Genomic DNA, 16285 nt, shown 5'->3' on the forward strand with positions numbered 1-16285 from the left:
TCATCTTTTTCACTCAGTGATTGGCAGTTAAAAGATGCTGACCAAACATAATGTCCATGCATATATAGAGATTAATCAAGGGTAATGGGACACAAGGAGGAAGCATTCAGAGTCCTCTTACGGGAATTGGAGTTAATGCAGGGACAAAAATAATCTTTCATACTATTAGAATTATTTTTGCAGAATATATATATATATATATATATATATATATATATATATATATATATATATATATATATATGGATTTAGTGTATATGCTCTCTACTAGGTAATTATGGTCCTCAAAAAAAGCAAGTAGATGGAAAGCAGGTATTTTTCAATTGCAAATTATGATTTACTTGTGACAAGGCACGGTTATCCTAAATCTTCATTAAATTAGTGCAGCTTAGATTCCTGTCTCTTGCAAATGAGCTTTCCTGCTTTGATCATCACACTGTGTGGGCCCTGTATTAATTCATTACAACAGTAGGACCCCAAACATAGCTTTGTTTCTAAGATAACTGAAGATGGGTTACCCTGGAGTGGAAGGAAACACATTGTTTTTCCAGCTACAGTGAAGAGTATTTCAACTCCTTTCAGTATTGTTACCACCCACAGCCAAAGTTATTAAATTTTTAGAGCAGAATATTAATGCTAGTTGGGGAGCATTAATTGCTCTTTCTTAATAAAATACATTGCTCTTTCTTAATAAAATAATAAAAAATGGTAGAGAAGATATCAGAGAAATCCCTAAGAGCTCTGAGAAACAGAAAACGGCAACCCAGCAAAAATAAATTGTATGAAATTTCAAAACTCTATAAAGCACAGGATAGAATACTCAGAGTGGAGTATGTAATAACCAAAGAGCTTAGTTGCATATAAGATCATTCTTTACCATGGGACTTGAGAGGGGCTTACCACCTAGAATCCATAATTATATGGAGTGCGGTTGGGACATAGACTAATCCTTAAAGTAATTATTTAGAGCAAGAATTATGGTTCATGTGGGCCATAGTTATTCTACCCAATGCATTAATCACAAACTGTGTTTCTTTGAGAAACATATTATTTTCTTTGAGTTTAAATCAATCATAAACATTCTCTAAACAAGGTAGTGATGTGTCTAGGAGAATTGTAACTAACAGAACATTGAAATTAAGCAGAACTCAATATAGAAGTAACTCCAGAATATACCAGAGTGATATAAAAAAATCAAAAGTATGGATCTTCAGCCAGGAATAAAAAATATATATATATTCTTAAACCCAAAGGTTTAAACTTATAGGTGTTTCTTAATCATGCATTACATTTACCTACATGAGACTATAAAAATCCCTTGCCCTCTAACTTAAATCTTACATTAGAAAATTATTTATATTCACAAATGAGTATGCATTTAATGAGGAAACTTATGACAGCAATTACTTGTAATGAGATAGAATTTGATTAATAAGATTAAAAAGATTAATCATCTTTAAGTTTGAAAAATCTGAAAAAAGAAAAGCATCTTAGAACAGAAATTAAGAACATGAACAACTGGTTTTGGGTGAGAAAGAGAGGGTGTGATTTGATTGAAAATGTAATACCTGTAAGGACATTTTTGAAATGTGAAATTTGAAACTTTAAAGAGATTCTTAAACAAGTAAAGGGGGAAAGAATTGGATAAAGACTAACTGCAAAATAAAGAAAAATCAGTAATTTGAATGGATGAATACTCTGAAGGCTTTAGCCAAAATTAATACTTTGAAAGAAGAGGTTGAAACAACCTCATTAATGTAAAGTAGCAAGACAATAAATCCAAATATATAGAATTCTTGAGAGCAAGCAAAAAAATGAATTATGAAATATGGAAGGCAAGTCCTGTAAATATAGTACTCAGATAATGAAATACTCAGAAAGAAGAATAAAACAGGGGAAACTAAGAATATTGATCATTTTAACCAGAAGAAAAAATTCACTGTTATGATTGAAATTGATGAATTATTTCTGAATAATAATGATTTCAAAAGACACACTTTAAAATTCCTGCTATAGACTGAATGTTTATTGTACTCAAAATTCTTATGTTGAAACATTCCTTGATGTGATGGTAATTGTGGAGCCTCTGGAGGCACTATGTCATGAGGGCAGAGTCCCCATGAATGGGATTAGTGCCCTTATGAAGGAGACCCCAGAGGGCTCTGTCGTCCTTTCTGCCAAGTGATGGTGCAGTGACAGTGTTGGCTGTCTATCGAACCAGAAAGCAGTTTCCAAATCTGCTGGCACCTCTGTCTTAGACTTCCTAGCATACAAAATTGTGAGAAATAAATGTCTGTCCTTTAAGCCACCCAGTCTATTGTGTTTTTGTAATAGCCACCTGAATACCTTTTAAATTTCTGATTTTCAGATTGAAGAAAGTAAAGCTTAAATCCTTTCATAACTGGAGATATCACTATGAATTAGTGATATTTCAAGTTGACACAGTCAAGGAGCACTTTCTTGAAGTTGATATGGAATCTGATTTTCAATACATAATTTAGTTATTTAGGCACACTATTATTCAAATAAATGAATGTATTTGTAAATATAATAAGTTAGTAAATATTTTCATAAGGCAAGGTTATTCTAGGGGGTATAAAAAGTTAAAATCTCAGTGACCCACTTCCCTCTCTAATTGCACATTATTGCAAGTCAACTGTAAGTGTTCCTACTCTAGGTGTGGCCATTCAGTGATAGAGATCAGCAGAGAAACCAATTATTTCAAGCATTAGGTCATTAAGCAAGAAAGTAATAATGTATAGTGATCTGTACACTGACTCTTAAAAATTGTATTCCGAAATACTAAAAGTATCTTATATTCACATTTCATTAGACAAAAGCAACACAAATTATGATGCCCTTTGGGTCACCAATTGGCACTGAACACGAAGTCCTTTAAGCTGAAACATAGACCAGATGCAACTTCTTCTGTTCTAGAAACCTATGAAGTACAGGAAATGCTATGTGTCCTTCAGTCATCCAATAAACAAAGGGAAAACAGGAAAAATAGAACATTTTCTAAAACGCCTGTGATTGATCCCTCCGAATATGTGACATTCTGGAAAAGGCAAAGCTATAAAAATAGTAAAAGAAAATCAGTGTTTACCAAAGGTTTGGGATGAGAAAGGGAGAGGTGGATCTCAGGGGATTTTTAAGTCAGAGAAACAATTTTGTATGACACTGTAATGGTGCATACAAGGTATTGTGCATTTGTCCAAACTCGTAGACATATATGATGCCAAAAGTGACCTCTCATTCCATGGACTGTAATGAATAATACTGAACTTTAGTTAGAACAGGATTAATCGATCAGTCTTAACAATTGTTACACATAAATACAAACTGTTAACAGTAGGGCGAACTGTACAAAGACAGAGTGTATATCGGAACTCTTTTGGCTTAATCTGTCTCCAAGCCTAAAGCTTAAACTTTGTTTTTAATCAAAGAAAGAATAAGTTTACAAAAAATTCCATTGATAAAGTGGAAAAAAATGTTGGGTGCAGCAGGAGACAAAAGGAGACCCTAATCTATTGAAATTCAAATATATCAGGGGACAAAAACTGTAATGGCTTTCTGCCTTGAAGTGGAAAAATAAATCCTATCTTTCTTCAGTTTTCAATGTCTAGGAGGAATTACTCAAATCCTTTGTGGTCTGTAGTCCTAGTCTCTTATCTCTGAACTCTGTGAGAAGTTCACTTTCTTTCAAGTCCTCTGTATCTTTTGAAGTCAGCCTTGGAAAATATGCCTTTTGGAGCATGAGAATCTTCCTCAACCTCTTTTCTGCCCAAGGGTCATTAAAGTCTGACATTTTAATTCTAAGTAGAGAAATATCTTGCAGAACATTTGTCTCAAAGGCATAGTATTGTGGGTTTTTTTTTTTATTCCTATCAACTTTTTGTGCTACCAGCCACACTTGAAGGATTTGTTATTGTTGTTTGTGTTTGTTTGTTTTTAAATTCTCTTTTTTGCTAACTGCCTCCATGGATAGCACTCTTCTCTCTTTCAGTCTCCCTGCTTCTCCCTTCTTTTTCTTAAAAGAGTGTAGTTGAAGCCTCGCAGGATTCTGTGGGTCCACCAAACACTCAGCATTTAGCAAATTTGCTTTGAGTCATTTGGTCCTCTTAAAAAGGTTTTACTTGATAATGACTTAATCGTTTCTCATGGTTTCTAGATAGTTTCCTTCCTCATATCCTTTCCTCTCTCTTTCTTTATTAAGGGTACCACTTAATACAAAATACTATTGATAAAATTAATTCTACTAAGTCCATGAGTCAGTCAGGGTTATTTGTTGATTGATATTATGAAATCCTTATGCAATCAAAGGAACATACTGATAGAGCCTTATAATGAAGCAGATGAGGTTTCATAGGGTAAGAGAGGATATGAGGAAAAAAATCCAATATCACTGAACAAGCATTATTGCACCTATCAGTAGGTATTGATTTACTATACCTGTATTTATAGTAATTCCTACAGTTGGTCTGTAATGTTTAAATATTAGCTTTTTAGAAATTAAGAAATTTAAGTGAATCTATGAATCATATGTACAAATATCTTTTGGACATATATGTATAAATATATATATGATGTATACATTCAGTGTGTATATATTGATTAAAAGAGTGTAGTTGAAGCCTCGCAGGATTCTGTGGGTCCACCAAACACTCAGCATTTAGCAAATTTGCTTTGAGTCATTTGGTCCTCTTAAAAAGGACCTCTTAAAAAGGACATATGTATGTGTACACATGTACACATACATATACATACATATATATATACACATAAGACTGACAACATTACAAATACTAGTAATAACTTGCTTGTGTTAAATAATTATATAAATAACTGAAGATGTAATCACTCAGATGTTCAAAGAATGAAAAGGAGATATCTTTAACATGACAAATTCATATTTAAAATAATAAGTCCATGTTTCTTAATTTGAACACACTTTGAAGCTGTGGAAGTCAGGCTACCTGCTTGAGTCCCCTTCCCATGAAGCTTATTGCAACTTTTCAGGTTCCTTGAAGTTTCTGATGAAGTTTGATGTATCATATTTTACATATCATATCATATCTCTCACATTTTGATTATTGCTTCCTTCCTATGTAAAATCTATTATTACTGTCTAAATATCTCTTGCACATCTCTGCCTTATTCATAAAATGTATAGTTTAAGTAAACTTAGAAATTCCCCAGATGGAATACTACACTCACAAGTTCACTGACACTATAATTTCTGCACTTACATGTATATATTGCTTTGCTTCTAGTAAAACTCTTACAATGTTGCAGCCTCACTGGTATGTGTTGTTTGCCCTTTAATTTTCCTCTTATTATTGTTTTTGTTTTTATTTTAATTTTTAATTGTTAAATTTCAACTATAGTTGACATATATAACATTATATTAATTTCAGTGGCACAACATAGTGATTTGACATTTACATACTTTATAAAATACCACAGTAAGTGTAGTTACCATCTGCCACCATACAAAGTTATTCCAATATTATTGACTATATTTATGTTGTACTTTTCATCCTTATGACTGATTTGTTTTATAACTGGAAGTTTGTATCTCTTAATCACCTTCCCCTACTTTTCCCATCCCCAAACCTTCTCCCCTCTACAACCAATAGCTTTTTCTCTGTTTTTATGAGTCTATTTCTGTTTTGTTTTGTTTGTTTATTTATTTATTTTTAGATTCCACATATTAATGAAGTCGTGCAGTATTTGTCTTTTTCATTCTGACTTATTTTACTTAGCATAATTGACCTTTTAGGTCAATTCATGTTGTCTTAAATGGCAAGATTTCATTCTTATGGCTGAGTAATATTCCGTCCTCTTTATCCCTTCAACTGTCAATGGACACTTAGGTTGCTTCTATATCTTGGCTATTGTAAATAAACATGACAAAGGGGGCAAAATTATACTGTGGGGAGCATGGTCTCTTCAGAAACCTTGTTGAGAAAACTAGACAACTACCTGCAAAAGGATGATACTGGATCACGTTTTTCACACTATATACAAAAATAATAATTTGGATTGAAGACCTAAATTTAAAACCTGAAACTATAAAACTTCTAAAAGAAAACATAGGCATTCAACTCTTGGAAACTGGTTTTAGAACTGTTGATTTGAATTAGACCAAGGCAACAAAAGCAAAAATTAAAAGAAATTAAGAATACATCAAATTAAAAGGTTTTTGCATGACAAAGGAAAACTCCAAAAATTGATAAGGCAACCTACAAAATGGGAGAAGAGATACAAATGATATAGCTAATAAAGGTTTAATATTCAGAATATACAAAGGACTCGTACAACTGAACACAAACACAAAATTCTAATTAAATATGGCCAGAGGACCTGAATAGGTATTTTTCCAAAGAAATACACTCAGATGGCTAACAGACACGCAAAGATATGTTCAATATCACTAGTCACCAGGGAAATGCAAATCAAGCCTCAATGAGATATGATCTCGTACTGTTAGAATGGCTATTATAAAAATGACAGGAAAATAACAGGTGTTGGCAAGGATGTGAAAGAAAGAGAACCCTTGTGCACTGTTGTTGGAATGTAAATTGCTGCATCCACTATGGAAAACAGTTTAGAGGTTCCTCAGAAACTTAAAAATGAAAATACAATATGATCTGGCAATTTCACTTTTGGGTATTAACCCAAAGAAAATGTAAACATTACTTCAAAAAGATACGTGCACCCCTATGTTTGTTGCAGCATTATTTACAATCTTCTCCTTATTTTTGCTTGGAACATGGACCTGATGCCTGCAGATAAGCAGCTGTCTTATGAAGACAATGCCATTAGCTATAAAAACGATGACTGAGAAGAAAGATAGCAGGACCTTGGGTCTCTAATACCATAACTAAATTGAATTGCCCCAGACATTCTTCATATGAATTTCTTCTTAGATGAGAAATAATTTTTATAAGCCCTATTATTTTTAACCCTTAATTTTTGTTTCCACAACCAGAATTTCTACCTCATACACCCTCTTCTCTAAGTTCATTTTTAAAAGATAACTGATTAAGCTCAGCAACTTTCATTTCCATCATTTATAATTGTATTTCATTTTCAATGTTTAACTGGATATAAGGGCAATTAATTATATAAGCTTCTCCTTGGACTGTTCTCAAATTATGAAAAGTGGAATTACGTAGGTTTCAAATCAAAATCTGCTAAAAATAAATTTTCAACCAAAAATTTATTCAAATATTTCAATATATACATTCTAATATGTTATTTCCTGTGAGAAATGTATCAATATCATACCCAAGAAGTTAATATAAACTCAATATTATTTTCATTAACCTTAAAAATATCTTAAAAATATCTTAAAACCACTATATGAATAGTAATATCAGATCCCAAAGGAACAGCATGAAGATTTTGAGTATTTTATGTAATATCTAAAAATTGGCATGGACTCAAATCAATTTACTTTTCAATGGCACACATTTTTATCACTCATAGATATTAATGCCAGGCCATGATTAAAATGCAGTATGTAACCCTAGAAGTTTACAGAAGTCGACACAAAACTCAGACAAGTCAATATTAATCAAGAGATTTAGGGGCATCATGTAATGTTAGTGCTAAGAAAACCCTAGTTAACACAGATCAGATATAGAGTAATTTGCTGTTATGACTGTGTTTTACAGACTACAGTCAAAAGGCCAAACTGTCAGTGATGTGGTAATATGTATTTACCTAATTGAATACATTTTTCTAGTTATTCTGGAGCTTGTTTATCTCAGACAACCTAGAAAAAAAGAAAGAATGAAATAAAGTGAAAGACTTGAACACAATTGCCTTTTTTTACAGCAATGTATGTGCTACATGAATAAAATTTTAATAGGACTTTAGATAATGTAATTCAAATGCCATCTGTGCTTAATGTTTTAACTTACAGTTCATACTTCCTGGAAGCAAATAGTCTGTAATGTACATAGGCATCTTTGTGACCATTGACTTCCTTCAAATATACTTTGATCTATGCAAATGAATAAATTTTACTCATTAGCTTTAATTTATAACAATTGAAATTGTAGAACTGGAAATACTTCGCTAAGAACATCTTCGAAAATATAACATCTGCAACAAATGGAAAATTAGAAAAGTGTTTTTCTGTTACCCTGGTGCTGGGATTAGATCAGATTGAGTCTCTTGATGTTAGTATCCTCTATCCTTATTGATTCTGTTCCTACAGCTACCAGAAAATGATTGCATATAGCAAATGATTGGCATATAATAAGCATTCCAAAATATGCTTGCTTGTTGAATTGGTGTAAGAACAGGTAAATGACCACAAATAAAATGGAAAGGACTTTGAATTGGACATTACATATTATATAATTTGAATACAATAGATAAATTCGTGTATAAATATTTGGGGAAGGAGAGTGTGAGTCACAGAATCTATGCTTGTTGGAAATTTCTTACCTATACTGCTTTTTTAAAAAATGCAGACTGGCAGCATATTATTGAATACATTTATATGCTGGAAATAGTGCTACAAGTTAGGCATATCAAATTTACTTTCGGTACGCACAAGTCAGAACCTACAATGATAAATGTATTGAAAGTACTTATTGATCACAATGAAAATGTTGGAAATATCAGTATAATACACTTAATACAGAAAAAGAGAAATAAGAATGAATCTTCTACTTATCCAGATGTGGAAAACAAAAGATCAAAGTTAGTAACAAATTAAATTGTCATTAAATACTGTTTTTCAGAATTAAATGCAGAAAACAATGGAGCAATGACAAAAATTTTGAAAGAATACAACTATGACCTACTTATTTTATCTAAGCAAATAGTTATCTAAATACTAGCATCCAATATTTAATATTCACTATATATAGGTAGTGTAAGTCAACTTGTATTTTTCTTTATTAATCCTACAAGTAGTCAAGTGAGATAACATCATTTAATTCCTATTTTAACTATAAAAATAGAGGAAGAGATGATTAGTAGTTAAAAAGTTGTGAAACTTTGCCTAAAGATTCTTACTGTGGAATTGATGATGCTGGAATTCGAATTATCTTACTAAATATAAATCCTCCTGTAACAACTGTTTGTTAACTATGGCCTTCATGCAGCTATAGGCATACCTCATTTTATTAAAGTTCTCTTCATTGTACTTTGCAGGCACTGTGTTTTAATAAGTTGAAGACTTGTGATCACCCTGTGTGGAACAAGTCTCTAGCACCATTTTCCAATAACATTTGCTCACTTTGTGTCTCTGTGTCATAATTTGGTAAATCTCGCAGTATTTCAAGATTTTTAATTATTATATTTTCTATGGTTTTCTGTGATTAGTGATCTTTGAAATTACTACTATGATTGCACCATTAACCCTATACATAGAAGATGACAAACTTAATCTGTAAGTGTTGTATGTGTTCTGTCTGCTCCACCAAGTCGCTGTTTCCCCTTTCTCTTTCCTTGGGGCTCCCTATTCCCTGAAGCAGAAAGATATTGAAATTAGGCTAGTTAAAAAAACCCTACAGTGTCCTTTAGATATTGAAGTGAAGGGAAGAGTCACAGTAGCACATTAAATCAAAAGCTAGTAATGATTAAGCGTATGACGAAAGCAGGGCCGGGAGCTAGGCCTCTTGCACCAGTTAGCCGAGTTGTGAATGCAAAGTAAAAGTTCTTGAAGAAAATTTAAAGTGCTGCTCCAGAGAACATCCAAATGATAAGGAAGCAAAACAGACTTATTACTGATAGGGCAACAATTTTAATAGTCTGAAAAGAAGAACAAACTAGTCACAACATTCCCTCAAGCCAGTGCCTAATCCAGAGCAAGGTCCTAACTCCCTTCAGCTCTGTGAAGGCTGAGAGACGGCAGGAAGTTGCAGAAGGCGGTCCATGAGGTCTAAGACAAGAAGCTGTGTCCATAATATAAAGTACAAGGTGAAGCAAAGCCAGAAGATTTTGTGTTGAGAGATTTTCATTTTTATTTTTTTATAAATTAACACACATAATAGAGGGAATTGGAATCACAAGCTACCAAACAAAAAAAAGGAATGGCAGGGTCATCATATATGCCAGTGTTACCAAAAATGTAGATTTCGTTGAACTGTTGACCATGATAATATATGAACGTTTCAGGCAGCTGTTTACTGACCCACACCAGCCCAAGGAGATGCTGAGGACTCTCACCAAGGATTCAATTCTGTTCCACAGCAGAGAGGGGCTTGTGAGGACACCCAGTGAACAAGCACTGCATCTGAGACAATGCTGTGCTGGATGGCAGGCTACATGGGGACCTGCACTTTATAATCCAGACAGCCTTTGCTCCTCAATTTGTGGCTAGATGATAATACTCAACTTTGATTTTAGTAAAATGAAACCTTCTCCCCACCCCAGTCAGCTTTTTACAAGCTGTTTTACAGCTTTTTACTGAGAAGTTCAGTTGCGATAAGTTCAGTTCATTCTTCCCTTGCATGAATCAAAAAAAGGGTACTCCGCACCTCTGGCCAATTACTGAGACTTTGGATAAAGCCACCCACACTGTGAGGTTAAAGCATCCTCTCCATGATACTAAGGGAAAAGCTTATAGAAACAAAACAAAGCGGGAATTAAAGAGAGCGCCGACTGCATACTTCCTCTTCCCAGGTAAGAAGTAGCTGCATGCCGCAAGTTAGCCAGAAGATCTAGAGAATCTCATGAATGAAGGTGACTGCACTAAACAACAGATTTTCAATGCCAACAAAACAGCCTTTTATTGGAAGAAGATGTCATCTAGGACTTTCACAGCTAGAGAAGAGAAGAATGCCTGATTTCAAAGCTTCAAAGGAGAGCCTGAATCTTGTTAGTGGCTAATGCAGCTGGTGACTATGAGTTGAAGGCAAGGCTCACTTCTCATCCTGAAAATCCTCGAGCCCCTTAATAGGTTTATGCTAAATCTATTCTGTTTATGTTCTATAAATGGAGAGACAAAGCCTAGGTGACAGTATATCTGTTTGCAGCATGGTTTACTGAACATTTTAAGGCCACTGTTGAGGCCTACTGCTCAAGGAAAAAAAAAAAAAAGATTCCTTGCAAAATATTACTTCTTATTGATAGCACATCTAGTCACCTATAAGTTCTGATGAATATGTACAAGAAGATTAATGTTTCTGTGTCTGCTAACACAACATCTATTCTGCAGTCCATGGATTAAGGAGTAACTTTGACTTTCAAGTCTTCTTATTCAAGAAATACATTTTATAAGGCTAAAGTTGCCATCTGGGCAAAGAAAATTGAAAATCTGGAAAGGATTCATCATTCTAGGTGCCATTAAGCATATTCATAATTCATGGGAAAAAGTCAAAATATCAACATTAACAGTCATTTGGAAGAAGTTGATTCAACCATCATGGATGACTTTGAGGAGTTCAAGGCTTAAGTAAAGGAAGAAACTGCAAATGGAGTGGAAATAGCAAGAGAACTAAAATTAGAAGTAGAGCCTGAAGATGAGACTAAATTGTCACAATCTCATGAAAATATATTTAAAGCATGAGGAGCTACTTCTTATGGGTGAGCAAAGAAATTGGTTTCTGGAGATGGAATCTACAGACAGATGGAATCAGATGGAATCTGTTGAAGATGCTGTGAAGATTATTGAAATGACAACAAAGATTTAGAATATTACATAATCTTAGTTGATATATCAGCATCAGGATGTGATAGGATTGTATCCAATTTAAAGAAGTTATTCTGTGGGTAAAATGCTATCAAATAATATTGCATCTTGCCGAGAAATTGTTCAGGAATGGGAGAGTCAATCCATGTGGCAAGCTTCATTGTTGCCTTCTTAAGAAATTGCCACAGCCCTGCCAGCCTTCAGCAACTACCTTCCTCATCAGTCAGCAGCCGTCAGTGTGGAGGTAAGACCCTCCATCTGCAAAATGTTTACAATTCATTCAAAGTTCAGATGATAGTGAGCTTTTTTTTAACAACAAAGTATTTTTTAATTAATGTATGTACATTGCTGTTTTAGACATAATGCTAGTGCTCGTTTAATAGGCTACAGTGTAGTGTAACAAAACTTTATATACACTGGGAAACCAGAAAATTCATTTGACTCATTTTATTGCAGTATTTGCCTCTTTGTGGTCTGGAACAGAGCCTGCAATATCGCCAAGGTGGATTGTACAAGTTTTTCTCATATTTGAAAATATTGAAGCTATACTAATCATGTTATTAAAAAACAGATTTACATGTCTACTATACCATGATAAGATGCAAATTAAAATTATCCAAATGAGAGTATTGCACTATTTGTCTAATTATATATCCACACAATTAATATAAAAATAAATATAAATTTATAATTTTCCCACAACAGAATGAAAATTAAGGTCTATAATTTCCTTGTATTCTTCCTTAAACACTCAAAATAATATAAGGAGAAAGATACTATACCACCACTAAAATCCAAAATTGTTTTCCACACATATTTTTCATTATCCTCAGTTTATGAAGAATTATGATTAAAATGAAGATCACAGAATGTGGGTTTCTTTTCTCCATACAAATATTTAAAGGAGTAGAGCTATCATTTGAATCCAGGGCTTCTGACTCCAGAGCTCAGGCTCCAAACCAGAATTTTTAAAAGATAATGAAGCACAGATGTAAATGAGGTTAAAAAATTGTCTCAAAGAGTCAATAAGATTAGTAAGTACAATAATTATGAAAGTCTGATTATCTTATTAAAAATAAGATTTTGATGTTGAAACAAAGAAACTAAAATCACCAAAAGAAAAACAAGTAGTACACTTATCCACATGTTTATAAAAGTCATGCCTAAAATGAGTGGAGACAGATGGATTAAGTTGAGGGCGTGGTGTGCCCTCGAGCCCATTCCAGCTAGACTTGTATTAATAGAAATGAAATAAAAGAGACAAAGCAGCAAAAATGAAAGTAACAAAAACAGATGCCATTAATGTGATACGGTATACGGTGATTTTCAGAGCCACTGAGCTTCTTGGAGCACCCAATACACGTTCTGCCTGTTGTTGGAAAGTAATGTTTATCTGATAAAGAGCAGCTTACAGCTTTTGGTTTCATATCTAATTTAGAGTTCATGAGTACCTAGAAGCAACTGAATTTTCAGTGTATATTGGAACGCAGTATTCAATCTGCTCAAAAATTGCTGAATTGATAAGTACAAGTGAGTACACGTAGTTGTGGCAAAGGCACTATTGTCCAGTTTAAATGGCCATGCAATGGTGCCAATGGTTCCCTTTCGAGAGAAAGAGAAATTGAGAGAGCCATTGCTTATCCCATTATCCCATGTCTCATGAACCCATTTCACATCAGTCAGTTCTCTGACTTTGGCATAGCTGAGCTTCCAAGGTTGAAAATTCAACCTATTTTGGAGTTTCTACTCTCTAAATAAATACTGGATCTGATCCCCTGCTCTCATTGAAGGAGGTGATAGTCAAAAGGAGGCCCTCTGACTTTCACAGTTAACTTTTACTTGTTGAGTGCCATCTCATTATTTGTCTCCAGTATGACAGTTTTCCCTAGCAGGCATCATACAATTTCATATCCTTTGCAACTACTATTTTTCAAAAATTCTCAAATGCTTAGAGCACTACACCTGCCGGAACATCCCCTTCCTCTGATGTCCCACTAAAAACATGCACCACTACAACATGCCTGGGACTTTTCCTGTTTCATCTGCTATCAGATGCTAGCCAGCCAGTGGGTGATTCAGTCCAAATCCTTTTCTTTAGAGTGCATCCTCCATCACTTCTGGCACCAACAGTCTTGAATCAGAGCCTTTAAGAAGACTCCGAGATGAAGATTTGCATTTAGATAGTTTATTGGGTTGACCCTTGATTTCAAAGAATAATTGGCAGTGATGGAAGTAGAATTGGGAAGAGTGAAAACACTACAAGTCAGTTGCCACAGAGGTCTCAGACCATCTCCCAGTGAACCTCAGCAGCCTTCAGATTTGCCTGCTTTGGGGCAGCCAGGTTGGCACAGTACCTCTCCATTTTGATCAGTTCTTGGATGTCAGCAGCTCTGGAGAGTGATATTAGAAGAGGCAGCTCTTTCCCTTTAACTCTCAGAATATGGGGGATTGTGGGTGTCATGCCTGAGAGTATGGGAGGCCACGCAAAACACCAGAGTATCGTATACTGATCCCAGGAGAGAGACTGTTTCCTGTTGTTTATTTGTTTTTGTATATGATTATTTATGTATTCCCAAAGACAAGAGTGTATATTCTTTGGGCTACATGATACCTGGCTAGAAGATGAATTATATTTTGTAATTGTGTGTGTAATTATGGTAAAAAACCTGGCAATGCCTCCTCTTTCTTTTAGAAACTCATATAAAAGTGACGGCAGATGTTTTTATATGTTAAAGATTTTTATTTTTACTGTTTTCCTTTTATTGTAATGGGGAAGTTGCATTTGGAAAATAAGTAGCCTTATTCCAAATAGAAAGAACTGTATTTATTTTCTCAAATAAGGAGACCACATCTGGGAAAGCAAGTATAATTGGAATAAGCACTCAATAAAATTTATATCAATGCTTTTTATTACCTTTCTCCAACATGACAAATTACGACATACTAGGAATGAGCAGCATCCTTGATGTCTTTGATGGTGATAATATTCTGCAATTTCCTTTGAAATGCAGTACCACACAGCATAATGTAACATGCTTCCTCTTCAAGGACACTTTAACACTTTTAACTTTCCTATTATTCTTTCTGCTCTTACTGTTACTATTACTACTATTGGTGCTGCTATTATTGCTACACCTGCTACCACTAAGAGCTCTATGCCTTTGATCAGGTGAAAAACTATAAACCCCTAATTCAGTGAAATTCAGCATGTTTAATATGATGGCTCAACATAGTTTATTTTCACTATTGTTGTAGGCTATTCCTTTAATGTATGTGTTGGCTTCTATGTTTATATAGATTGAATAAGTAGACATAGATAGCAACCTGTAGACATATGACTGGCCTGTTTGGTTGCTTCCTGATGTATGATTAAATGTCTTCTATTATATGATACATATAACGTATTTATTCACTGGAGTATGGTTATCCAGAGTTGGTCTGATTTTCACTACAATTGAGCTTCCAAATTTTATTGCAGGCTTTCATACTACCATTTCTAGCCTGCTAATGCTAAGTCATTTATAAATTCTGATCTTAGAATTATGAAGAAGGAAAAAATACTTGTCTAGAATCTGAAGGAGACATGGTGAGAGGATCCATGGGCCACATGCCTAGAACAGATCCAATCTGAATATCTAGCCCACAAACATCAAATGTCTTGTTAACATTATTCCAAGGACTTTTCCTATTCTAAATCTTTTTCTAGAACAAACATATAAGTCCAAAACAACAAAAGCTATTTTAAGGGGCATATATTATGCAATTTAGAATTCTATGTAAATCTATGAGCAAATTCATATCAATAATTCTACTCTCTTGCTAAATAGATATATAAATTTGCTAGATTTCTTATAAAATTCTAAATTATTACACTTTCTGTAAACTAAATTCTTCTCTTTGCTCTTCTTATTTTTAACCTCTAAACCCTTAAGGACTGTTGAGAATTTATTCTAGTTTCTAGATAAATTTTATAAAATTATTACTAGAAAGTGCCTTTGACCATTATTAGCTTTCCTTTGCAAGGGAACATGGTTTTATCAGACAAGGTTTCCACAGTGAACACATTTCTTGAAGCCTTTCATACCCATCATGACACCAGTCTTCTAATGTTACTTATCCCATTCTTTATCAAACAGTGCCTTCAGGTTCATGTACAGTGGCACAGCGGATTGTAAATTCAGCTGGCATTAGAATGCAGCAACTTATAGAATAATCTATCCAATTTGCCCATAAATGATTTCATTTTAGAGTCACAATCAATCATAAAATCATTTACTGTAGATAGGAAAAAACTTCTGTGTCTTGTCATAAGCATCTTGACGTCAGAAGCTCATCTGAGCTGGAGAGAGAGAGCTGAGCTGCCAGGTGTGGGAGCAGACAAAACAAATAGCCAAAAATCAAAGAGTTGGGCCTTTAAGCACTTATTGCAATGGTATAATCAAGAGGCTAACCTGGAGAAAAGTGACTATCTCTGTTTCATTTTACACTATGGAACAGTGCACTGGTTGCAGATCAGATTAATCAGGGGAGATAAAGAAGTGGGGATTGTCTCACTGTTGAGAGACTCCTGGGACAAAAAGCCCCAGAAGTTTAATGGACATTGTGAAAGATCTGGAAGTGGAAAAG

At 34.1% G+C, this 16285-nt stretch overlaps 1 long non-coding RNA gene across 1 annotated transcript in view; it reads left to right on the forward strand.

Moving 5' to 3' along the window:
• LOC140843499 (uncharacterized) overlaps nucleotides 1–16285 on the forward strand; it is a 153446-nt gene that overhangs the window by 119550 nt on the left and 17611 nt on the right. The gene's annotated exons all lie outside the window — the stretch shown is intronic.

The sequence above is a fragment of the Manis javanica genome, chromosome 9 (genome assembly GCF_040802235.1).
Source record: "Manis javanica isolate MJ-LG chromosome 9, MJ_LKY, whole genome shotgun sequence".
Taxonomy (NCBI): domain Eukaryota; kingdom Metazoa; phylum Chordata; class Mammalia; order Pholidota; family Manidae; genus Manis; species Manis javanica.